The 12,376-nt window shown below is 38.3% G+C and overlaps 2 pseudogenes; both read left to right on the top strand.

The window, feature by feature from the left end:
• The window catches only part of LOC145936526 (lipase 3-like), a 66,376-nt pseudogene that overhangs the window by 17,770 nt on the left and 36,230 nt on the right, over positions 1 to 12,376 (top strand).
• Positions 11,343 to 11,863, top strand: LOC145935853 (uncharacterized; annotated as a pseudogene).

The following is a 12,376-nucleotide window of genomic DNA, read 5'->3' as shown; positions in this document are numbered from 1 at the left end:
AACACTTTCTCAATATCATTTATAAAAATGTTGAATAGTAATGGGCCCAAATGTGATCCCTGGGGAACCCCCGACGAAACCGCAATATTTCTGGAGTAGGTGTTATTAATTTTTACGGTTTGAGATCTATTCGAGATAAAACTCGCTAGCCACTCCAGGAGTCCACCACTAATACCGAGAGCACTCATCTTGTTAATTAATATCGTATGGTTTACACTGTCAAATGCCTTCCTGAAATCGGTGTAGACGGCATCCACCTGGCAACCCTCTTGAAGGGCCGTGACTATGTAATCATGGTACAAAACTAGATTAGTAGATGTTGAACGAGAGTTCATGAAGCCATGCTGTTCCCCAATAATAATGTTTTTTAGGAGCTGAGACATTTTCATCGTTATAATGTTTTCAAAAATCTTTGGCATTATACATTGTTTACTAATAGGCCTGTAATTTGAAGTTAATGTATCATCACCACCCTTGAAAATTGGTGTCACAATACAAGATTTCCAGGCGGTAGGAAAAGTGCCGCAAGATAAAGAGCTACGAAAAATTAGCCAAAGTATTCTGGATAAAATGAAATTGCACGACTTGATAAACAACGGGGGGATGCCGTCAACACCCGGACTTGCGTTAGCATTCAAACCATTCACGCACATGAAAACCTCCCCAATGCTTATATCGATATTCGATATATTTATGATAGGCTCGCTACTGTGTTCGACGCGCGCAGAGCTGTCTCGCGCGTACACTGATTCGAAATAATCGGCAAAGGTGTTCGCTATGGCCAGATCATCATCTATAAAGTCATTATTATTGACTCGAATGCACGATGGAGACGAGTTTTTATTTTGAATGTTATTTATAAAACTCCAAAAAGTCTTTACATTTCTGGAGATAGCAGATTCCGTACTCCGCAGATAACTTTTCCACGTTTTCCTAGAGAGAGCTCTGCACCTCGACCTGACACCAGCAAATTCAAGATAATCAGTTATTGAGCATGATTTTTTGTAATTTAAATGAGCTTTTTTCTTAGCTTTTATAAGTGCAATAAGCTCCCCAGAGAGCCAGCTGGGAAAAGACGATTTTCGCAACGTATACGTAGGCACGAAACGAGAGATTGCATAATCTAGATGCATATATAGAAAATCTACCGCGCAGTCAACCGACAAATCCCTCAACTCGTTATCCCAGAGGATGCTGCCTAAGTATTCGTTTATAGCATTGTAGTTCGCACGCTTAAAGTCTCTCTTCACAGTGATTGACTTTTTCTTTCGTTTGGTAATGGACAGTGGTAGAGCAAAACATAGAGCTGGGTGGTATTTATCGCACTCAATTAAGCTGTCTAGAGCCATACCTACAGTAACCTCAGTCAAACTCGAGAGAACCAGGTCAAGTGTATTCCCATTTACATTTTTAATATAATTATGTTGATATAGATTGAGTTCGTTTAAATAATTTAAGAAAACACCCGCCTGACTGGTCAAATTTCGAGCCCGAGTGGTGGTATAACGAAAAGCTCCGTCGGTATCGCTTGCGAAAGTCATATGCGCAATATTGAAATCTCCGACAATCAAAAAATCGCTATCTGGAAATCCCGACATTAGTTCACTCATAATAAAACATTGTGATTCGTAAACAGATACATCTGAGCATGGTGGTATATATATCGCACCAACAAACAAGTGCTTTCGATCCACACAAATATCAACATATAATTGCTCAAGGTCGGAATCCGCTAAAGTCAATTTTTTACATGTGTGACAATCACGGACTGCTATCAATACTCCACCACCGCGCAAAAAACCACAAACCTCGACGCTTCTATCCGCTCGAAAAATCTTAAAATCCCTCATGCCGAGTTCGGCATCGCTTATATCTGCATGTAACCACGTCTCGACAAATATAATAATGTCATATCTTTCCGAAGCCGAGGCTAACGCACACAGAAGATCTGACAATTTGGTCCTAAGACCACGCACGTTCTGATAATATACCAGAGGGGGAGCTAAAAATTTTTTTCATTATTATTATTATTGTTTGGACGCACATTTACAATCCTTGGCACACCATTGATATATCGGATAGTTTTACTTTCCCCTGCATCACGAGCCACCTTCAGCTTCGCCTGCAGATTCTCTAGGTGTTCCTTTTGCTTAGGAGTTCTGTCGAGATAAATTTTTGCCGGTCCCGAATACTTTTTTCTCCCACGCAAATAAAGTAGAGCTTCTTGCTTCGTCAGAAACGATACTCGTAAACGTCTAGGGATATCACGTCGCTTCATTCCCAATCTTGAGATTTTGATATTTGGTACGTCCCTGGGAATTATTGTTTTTAAGATGTCCTTGACTAGATCCAAATCTGAGATTACGGAATCCGTTGAAATTTCAGCCTCCTCCAGATTGAAAAACACGAGGTTTTTAGATCTCATTTCTCTCTCGGCGATTTCTTCTAGGATCTCCTCCTCTGGGGGGCACCCTTTGGGTGCGTTCCTAAGTTTTCCAATCTGTCAATTCTTTCCGACAGGCGTAATACATCATTATTTATTTTATCAATGTCAGCTTTGAGATCTTCCAATAATTCTTTTTTAAAAGCAGCGAATTCTGAGCGGAATATTTTATGAATGCTATCCAAGAGAGGCTTGCTTAGAGTGTCCGGTATCATTGCAGCGGCGAGGATGCAGTCAGTGAACCTACCATCCTTGTGGGGGTGCCCCGTGCGATTTACGCATCCAGGATGTGATGCAATGCCACATTTGACCCCACTTATTCTCATCATGGAATCTTTGTCTCGGACCATCTGTTTTCTTATCTCATGTGCCGAGTAAGCGTTCAAGCTATTATGTCATACATCCCCTACTCTTTTTAACGTGAGTCTTTTTAACCCCGTGGTGTTCGTACATCCATCATAAAGTTTCAGACTGTTAATAATGGAGCACGAGGTTATAATTATTGATGATAGTGATGATGAGGTGATAGTGGTTCAAGTTGGATCAGACGTAGATGCTATATCAGACGACGAAATGGGCTCGGACGTTGAAATTGAGCCCGCAAACGATTCGGACTATGACAGTGAGTGCGATGGTGTTACTCGCGAAAGAAGAGTGCAAAACTTGTACACAGCGGACATCATCGCCATGGATGATACGACGAGAATGTGCGCGATACGTCTGTATTATCGTCCATGGGGTGGTGCTAAGTTGTGCACAAGATGTTTTGTGCGAATGCAAGATCTTTTCGTTGAAATTTACGTCGTGCGCACTCACCAAACGGCGCAATACGAGCAGCTTTTGGGACAGTGATGTACCGGTTGTCAGGCTCCGATGGACCAAATTTTTACAAGAAACATGTGTCCAGTGTGCAATCCATGTAAGTCTCTTTATTTTTATAATAATAAATAAATTAAAATATTTATAAATTAAAAAATTAGGAAAATATTAATAAATTTTGTTATGCAGAAACCGCATCCGCCTCGCAGCCACCGCCGACGTCTGCCGACACCCGCCACCTCGCAGCCACCATCGCGCTGCTGTATACATTTTACATTTTTATATTATTATTGTATTATTATATTTCATATTTTAAATTTTATATACTTTTTTACATTTTATATTAATTTATATTTTTATATTATTATTGTATTATTATATTTTCATTTTTATATTTTAAATTCACACACATTTTGTAAATACACACACACAGTTATATAATAAACATTATTTTAAATATTAAATAAATGTATTTATTTTAGAATAGGTCCTCTCCCCTTCCTCATCCTAAAAATATTAATTTAAAAAAATATGAAAAGAAAAAAATATTAATTAAAAAAAATTCTCTCTTACGAACGCCTCTCTCTTTGAGTTCTCCTTCGCCGCGTTACCTCTCTCGCGTCCGCCTCTCGCGCTCTCCTTCGCCGCATCAGCTCTCGCGCTCTCTATCGCCGCATCATCTCGCGACCGCTATCTCTCTCGCTCTTGCGTATACGCCTCGCTTGCGTCATCTCTCTCGCGTGCGCCTCGCGCTCTCCTTCGCGAACGCCTCGCGTTATCTCGCTACCTAGCTATCTTTCTCGCTCTTGCATATACGCCTCGCTTGCGTCATCTCTCTCTCATGTTCGCCTCGCGCTCTCCTTCGCGTTCCTCTCTCCGCGCGGACTCCTCACCCAAAAAGCTTCATACGGTCTTTCGCGGGTTCCTCTCTCCCCGCGGACCCCTCGCGGACCCTGCACCTAAATCGCGGACGCTTTCCCCTCCCCGCGGACCCTTCGCGGACCCGGCACCAAAATCGCGGACGCTCCCCCCCTCCCCGCGGACCCCTCGCGGACCCGGCACCTAAATCGCAGACGCTCCCCCTCCCCGCGGACCCCTCGCGGTACATCGCGGACGCCTCCCGCGTGACGTCATTCCCCCTCCCCGCGTGACGTCATTTCCCCGCGCCCTGGGTTCCCCTCGCCCCTCATTGCCCCTGAGTTAGAACCGGCATAGTATTACTACTTGTATGTATGTATGTACTTCCTTTTGTATGTGTTCCTTTCGTATGTTTCTTTCGTAAAATTTTCATTTTTTGAAAAATTTAAAATTTCATAAAAAATAAATCCCTTTACCGATTTTCGTCAAATTCAATACCAACCAACCTTTAATGATAATCTATTCATGTAAAAAAATTTAACCCGATATCTCAAAATTTACGGAAGTTAGAGAAATCACGCCATTCTTTAAAAAAATTTAAATTGGATTAAAATCTAAAACACTTTATGAATTTTTCTAAAAATTACAGTAAATAAAAGTGTTGTACTACTTTATTTGTGTGCAAAATTAAAGCGCTGTAGCTCAAGCAGTTCTTGAGTTATGGACGTTTGAAAAATCCGTAGATGGATACATACATACATACATACATACATACAGACATTTTGTAAAAATGTGATTTTTCGATGTTTTGGAACATTCTAAACACATTGGCATAGAAATCCGAAAAAAAAATTTTTTCACGAAAACAAAGCTTCCTCTATGAGGAAGCAAAAATGTAAATTTCGCAAAATTATATACATTGGTTAATTACTTTTACAATAGCATTCATATCTTTCTTTTCGCTCTTTAAAATCGATTAAAAATTTTATTGTTGATACTTTCTATTGTTATTATTCTATTGTTGAGGGGTGACAGTCAGATTTCATTATTGTGCCACATCTGAACGCGCGCAAACTTTAAATTACCTCAATCATTAACTCTAAACACTTTTAATTTGAAAATTATTATAGCCTGAATATTTCAGTATTAAGATAATTTTCTTAAAATGATTTGAAGAATTTACCCTTAAACGTTTTTACGATCTTTGCGCACATTCTGTATATAGTACTATTGTGTCTCTCTTTCTAACGACATATAATGTAGATTATTTAAAGTGACTAAAAATAAATACAGTACCCTCCATAAGTTTGGAAACACCCTACGTTTTACAAATAAAGTCGCACGGCAGCGATCTGCGACGATTTTTGGTATAAATATATTGTAAGACATTTAAATAACGATATATGTTACCATCTAGGACATTGCAACATTTGTAAAATAAACTTACAAAGCAAAACGAATCGATTTTATTATGTATTTCCTTTATATTGTATACTTTTAGAGAATGTTTCCATGGAGGGTACTGTACATAGTTATGTATATTTGTAATTGTGAAATAGTCATTAAATTTATTTCAATTGCGATAATAACAAAAGATATATTATATATTAACAAGATAGTATAGTCTTCTACAATTTATTTTTAAAATAATTTTTCCATTTAGCCTTATGCTTTATCATACAAAAAATTTCGCTTTATAATTTTGTAAATTATAATTATACGTTTAATTAAATATTATTAATGTTTCACACTAAGAATTATTATTGTTTATTTGATTTTGGATATAATTCATGATTATTTACTATTATAATTATTATATAATTACTCTGTATATTAATAACATACTTATTTTATTTGTATACATATATATATTATTATTATAAAGATGTTTATTATTTCGAAAATGAATATCATATTCATTTTATCACACAAATTTATTGTAACTTTAAATTATTTTTAAAAGTTTTCTTTCTTACTAATTCTTTTATTTTTAGCCGGAGATAATAAGGAGGGCGGGTTATCCCGTGGAGGTTCATGTTGTAATGACAGAGGACGGCTATCTCTTGCCGTTACATCGTATCCCAGGTGGCAACGGGTCTCTACCTGTATTATTGCAACACGGTCTTCTTTGTACCTCCGTTGTCTGGACTTTTCTTGGCAAAGGCAAAGCACTTGGTACGGTCTTGTAAACAATGCTTAAAAGATATATTCCAGTATTTTGTTCATCAGATTACATTGCTGAGCTTATATTTATTAGAAAAACATCTAAGAGAAAAATCTCTAATATTAATTCGGAAAAAAACATTTTTATTGCACTCTCTTAATTGTATTACATTTTAGTGCACTAAATTATTTTTTTTAAATTAAAAATTTAAATTTTGTTATATAATATGTAGGAATAAAAGCGCTCGATCCCTTTCCGATCCCTTTATTGCTCCGCGATATCGAGCCGGCGACATATCGCGTAACTCAATATCCCTTGGAAAAGCAAGCGTATAAGAAGCAAGCGCCCGAAAGCGGGTCGGTCACTATTCGGTCATTCTTCCGAGAGAACTACATCTGTATACATCTACAAACTTTTAATAAAGAGTCATCCTACAAATTTTAGAAGTGAGATTCGAGGTGTTATAATACACGTTAAAGTAGAGATTCTCACCGTGATACGTGGTGCGTGTCGAGAAACGAGTGTGTCACGTGTGATTATTCCGCAAGGTGCGGGATAAAGGGCAATATCTCGAAGTGTTACAGTATCGTGTCGCAAACATTCGTATAGCACGTTGCCCTGTAAATAGGTAATCGAGATAATAAAAGAACTGTAAATAGATCGCGTGATGAAAAAAAAGAACTGTTCCATAATGGCGAACACAGGAAGCGTATCCGGATACAGTGTTGCACATCTGAGGGAACTCCTTCGGGCAAGGGATCTGTCATCATATGATAATAAAGCTGAGCTATTACTACGTCTAAAGGAGAAGGTGCCTGACGCGTTAAGCCAAGAAGAAGACGCAAATTATGTGAAATGTGTATAGGAAAATGCTGTAGGTGAAGAATCCGATAAGAACATGACCCAAGAAGCAAACGACGCAACAACCCGCGAACTCGAACTCGTTCGTCGGGAGAGAGCTGCTTCGACGTAAGCTCGAACTGATGAGACGCGAGGCCGAGTTAAGAGATCGCACATCAACTCCCGGCATTAGAAGCCCGACCGTAAATGGAAGTACCAGCAACAATATAAGAAGACTGAAAGATTTATTAAGCGACTTCGAACGCACCGGAAACGAATACTTTAAATGGCGTCAACAAGTTGAGCTGTTATGAGATGCGTACAGCTTCGACAATAAAGCTGTCAAAGTATTAATCGGTTCGAAATTGAAAGGTAGAGTGTTAAGTTGATTTTATTCGAAGCCAGAACATATACATAACCTTAATCGCCACGGATCTATTAGACAAAATGAAGCAAATGTTCAATTAACGTCCGAACAATCTAACTTTAAGGAGGAATTTCGAGAAACAAACGTGGCAAAACGGCGAGTCTTTCGCCGACTATTGTCATAAAAAAATAATTTTGGCAGGTCAAGTTTCCATTGATGATGACGAAGTTATTGATTACATCGTCGACGGTGTGCCCGACCCATGACTACGAGATCAAGCACGACTTCAACGACTCGTGGAAGTATCGGAACTGTTAAAGGCATTCGAAAACTTTACCCTTCGGAACAATGCGAAAGTAGAGCGAAATCTCTATGGGAAAAATCCGCAGAAAACCGCGGAAAAGGAAGATAAAACAGCCTCAACCGAACGAGAGACGGCGAACTCGACACAAAAGAAGATTTTTCAAGTGTTTCAACTGCAAGTAGCCGGGACATCGTGCATCAAACTGCAAGAAGTCATACGTGGGTACGACAGCCGAAAAATCAACAGGCGATCGACCTAGCAACTCGACGGAGGCATTCGGCGCGACCGAGGCTAATTTGGTCCAGCTGATCGTTGGAACTAATCCCTATACGGTATCTGTGAAGTGCGGCTCCCCAAAGTAAAGATAACGCGCGTCAATATTTATTCGAAGTGATAGTCGATACCGGCTCATCCATTAGCCTAATTAAATCCGAATACGTACCGACTGCTTGTCTTATCCAATCACGAAAAACGATTATCAATTTAGCGGCATTAACGGCTCACTGATTGAGATTTCAGGTATTTTTGAAGAGAATGTAAAAATTAACGATATTGATATTCGCATCTAATTCTTTGTAGTACCGAGTATAACGATGAGTGGTGTCGCGTTGTTGGATAGTGATTTTGTTGCAAGCCCCGCGATAAATGTAGAATTTAGTGAAACAATCAAAGTTTTGCGAAACGCGCAGGAGAAAGACGATTTTTATAAACAAACTAGGGGAAAAGCCTGTCTACGCCAGGCGTTAAGGTAGCTGTTACTGAATATTTTTTCATGGGATATTAAGAAGCCCCTAGCTGCGCCCCTGAGTTTTCTGATTTTTCTCTTTGGTTTTTTTCATTGCTTTTACTCTAGCCCCTGGCAGAACACCAAATTTCATCTTCCTACGTAGGTCATGTAAAGTTTTCCGTGTAAACCCTTACGGCAGAATTAGGGGCCTCTGGTTGCGCCCCTGAATAAAAATTTTGGGTTTTCCGATTTTTCCCTTTTGATTTACGTTAGCCCCTGTCGGTATACCAAATTTTTTGCCTCCTAGGCCAGATTGAAGTTTTCCCATGTTAACCCTATGGCGCATTAAGGGGCCTCTGGCTGCGCTCCTGGATTAAAATTTTGTGTTGTGAGATTTTTCCCTTTAGTCTTATGGTTACCGCTATCAATGTACGAAATTTTAGCTTCCTAGGCCAGATTGAAGTTTTTTCCCATGTTAATTCTATGGCGCAATAAGAGGCCCCTGGCTGCGCCTTTAAACCGAAATTAAAGATTTCAAGAATTTTCCCATTACCTGGGGGTGGTGGACCCCTATCACCATGCGAAATTTGGTGTTTCTAGCATGTCAGGAAGTACCCGATCAATTCAACGACAGACAAAATAGCGATTTTATATATTATATAGATAGATAGATAGATAATGCATATAGATTACGATAGGCAATCGCTCGATAAACCGGATTTGAATTTCAATCCAAATGTTTCGCATAGCACGACTGAAGCCGAAATATATACAACGATGTTTATTCGTCACAAAGAAAGCCGATGGTATCATCAGACGAACCGGAAATGATAATCAGCTTAAAGCATGAGCAACTTATCAGCTTTCACGCCCGACGACTGTCGTACTCGGACAAAGAAAAATTAAAAGCTATTTTAGATGATTTCATTAAAGAAAAAATCATTCGAGAAAGTAACTCCCTATACGCAAGTCCGATCGTATAAGTACGTAAAAAAACCAGCGATCTGAGACAATGTGTCGATTACAAAAAGTTAAATAAAATCACGATTAGAGATAACTTTCCAACGCCTATAATTGAAGATCATATAAATCAGTTAAAAGGAAACAGGTTTATAGTTGTCTCGACTTAGAAAACGGGTCTACCATATTAAAATAGCAGAGACCTCAATTAAATATACTTTCATAACGCCCATGGGACAGTACGAGTTTTAAAAATGCCTTTCGGGTCATAAATGCTCCGCGAGTGTTTCAAATACATTTATAATGTATTTCGATCGATGATCACACAAAACAAGATATTGATTTATATAGACGATATAATGATTGCCATAGAAGAAATAGACGAGCATCTTATTATTCTACGCAAAATGCTTGAAAAGGTTCATGATCATAATCTCAGATTTCGGTTAGATAAATGTTATTTTCTGTATAATCAGATAACGTAACTTGGTTATTTGGTCGATGAAAATGGTATCCAACCGAGCCCTGCAAATATCGATTCCATTGTTAATTATCTTGTATCTCATAACACAAAAGATGTACAGCGATTTATAGGACTAGCGAGCTATTTTCGAAAATTTATACCGAAATTTTCTATCGTCGCGAAACTATTATACGATCTGTTAAAAAAAGACGTTAACTTTAAATTCGGAGTCGAAGAGAACAATGCGTTCAACGCGCTAAAATTTATTTAGCCAATCAACACACCTATCTTAGCGATTTATTGCCCTAAGGCGATAACCGAGTTACATTGCGACGCGAGCACGAGCGAATTCGGCACTATTTTGTTAGAAAGACGAGGCGACGCAAAATATAAATCAGTATCATATTTTAGTCATAGGATGTCGCCCGCCGAATCTAAATATCACAGCTTTGAGCCGGAGTGTTTAGCCGCTATATATGCGATAAAATGTTTCCATGTTTATTTATCAGGTATTCGATTCAAGATAGTCACCGATTGCAATAATTTCCGTCTTACATTAAGTAAGAAGTAAGCAAACGATAAATCCGCGAATAGCGCGCTGGGCGATGTTTTTGCAACAATACGATTATAAAATAGTCTAGCAAACCAGTCTAGCAAACGTATAACAACGCACGTAGACGTTTTTAGCCGCTGCAATAGCATCTTGATTTTAGAGGTTATATTTTCTAACGCGTCTTTTCAAAATTAAAGTCTTGCAAAATTAAAGATAAACTAGAAAAATACAAAGATAAAATGTATGAACTTCGAGACAACCTTGTATATCGAAATAAATAAAAGAAAGCTATTGTTTTACGTACCACAGACGATGGAACATAACGTTATACGTACGTGTCATAATGACTTTGGTCACGTCGGGATTAGCAAAATAATCGCTAACATTAATAAGGTGTATTGGTTTCCTAATATGCGGAGAAAAGTAAAAAAGTGTTTAGAAAATTGCTTAAAATGTATCCAATTTTTCCCGCCTAGCGGAAAGTCAGAGGGATATTTACATAGCATCTCAAAAGGCAATCTGCCATTTCAAATTTATCATATCAATCATTATGGGCCTCTCGAAAAAACTAGTAAAGGCTATAAATATATATTTTTGATTGTAGATGCGTTTACAAAGTTCATATGTCTCTATCTTTGTAAGTTGACTACGACTAGCGAATCGATAAAGCATCTAAAGGACTATTTCCAGGCTTACAGTAAATCGCAACGCATTGTAAGCAATCGCGGCACTGCTTTCACGTCAGTTAAATTTAAAAATTTTTTGAAAGAACAATCTATAGAACACGTCCTGATAGCCGTTGCTACACCTCGAGCCAACGGACAAGAAATAAAGAATAGATAGAATGAATAGATTTCTAACACCAATGCTAGCCAAATTGAGTGACAATCCAGGAAAATGGGATCAAATGATTCATTTGGCAAAATTTTCCATTAATAATACCGTACGCAAGTCGACCGGAAATACTCCCAGCCAATTATTGTTTGGTTTAGAACAATTAGGCGAAATCAATGATTCTTTATACCTAACTTTATGCGATTATACCGTAACCGATCAAGATCTACCAGCATTACGAGAAGAGGTAGCACAAAAAATTTTAGTAAATCAAGCTGCGAATGAGAAGTCATTTGATCGTACTCATAAAAAAGCCACCAAAGGCGACTATGTCATGATCGCGAATATGGATAGTACGGCAGGAGTAAATAAGAAACTTATTTCAAAATATAAAGAACCGTATATGTTATCCATAAGAGTTTGGGATCTGACCGCTACGTTCTACGCGATATCCCTGGGTTTCAGGTTACCCATTTACCTTACGATGGTGTAATATCCGCCGATTGCATGAAACTTTGGATATGCGACTAAAACAAATTATTTTATCAAGTCTTATAACTAATGTACACCGTATGATTGACTGAGACAGTCGATATGTCAAGATAGACGAGTTGTAGGAATAAAAGCGTCCAATCCCTTTCCGATCCCTTTATTGCTCCGTGATATCGAGCCGGCGACTTATCATGTAACTCAATATCCCTTGAAGAAGCGAGCGTATAAGAAGCGAGTGCCCGAAAGCGGGTCAGTCACTATTCGGTCATTCTTCCGAGAGAACTACATTTGTATACATGCATCTACAAGCTTTAAATAAAGAGTCTTCCTACAAATATGTATTTTTATATGCATATAATTTATTGATATATGTATACAGGATGTCCCATTTTAAATGCCGCAACCAAATATCTCGAAAAATATGGAAGATACGGAAAAATGTTTCAGACAAAAGTTGCATGGTTTGAAGGAGACCACATGATAAAAATATGGACTTGATCTTTTCAAGACCAGGTCAATGTGATCGATGTTTTCTTAAATGGAACTCTCCAT

This window comes from Prenolepis imparis, unplaced genomic scaffold, assembly GCF_030444845.1.
Source record: "Prenolepis imparis isolate NDT839.2.m4 unplaced genomic scaffold, iyPreImpa1.0 SCAF_5, whole genome shotgun sequence".
In the NCBI taxonomy this organism is placed as follows: domain Eukaryota; kingdom Metazoa; phylum Arthropoda; class Insecta; order Hymenoptera; family Formicidae; genus Prenolepis; species Prenolepis imparis.
Note: the sequence above shows the minus strand (reverse complement) of the source record. Positions and strands in the feature narration are given on the sequence as shown.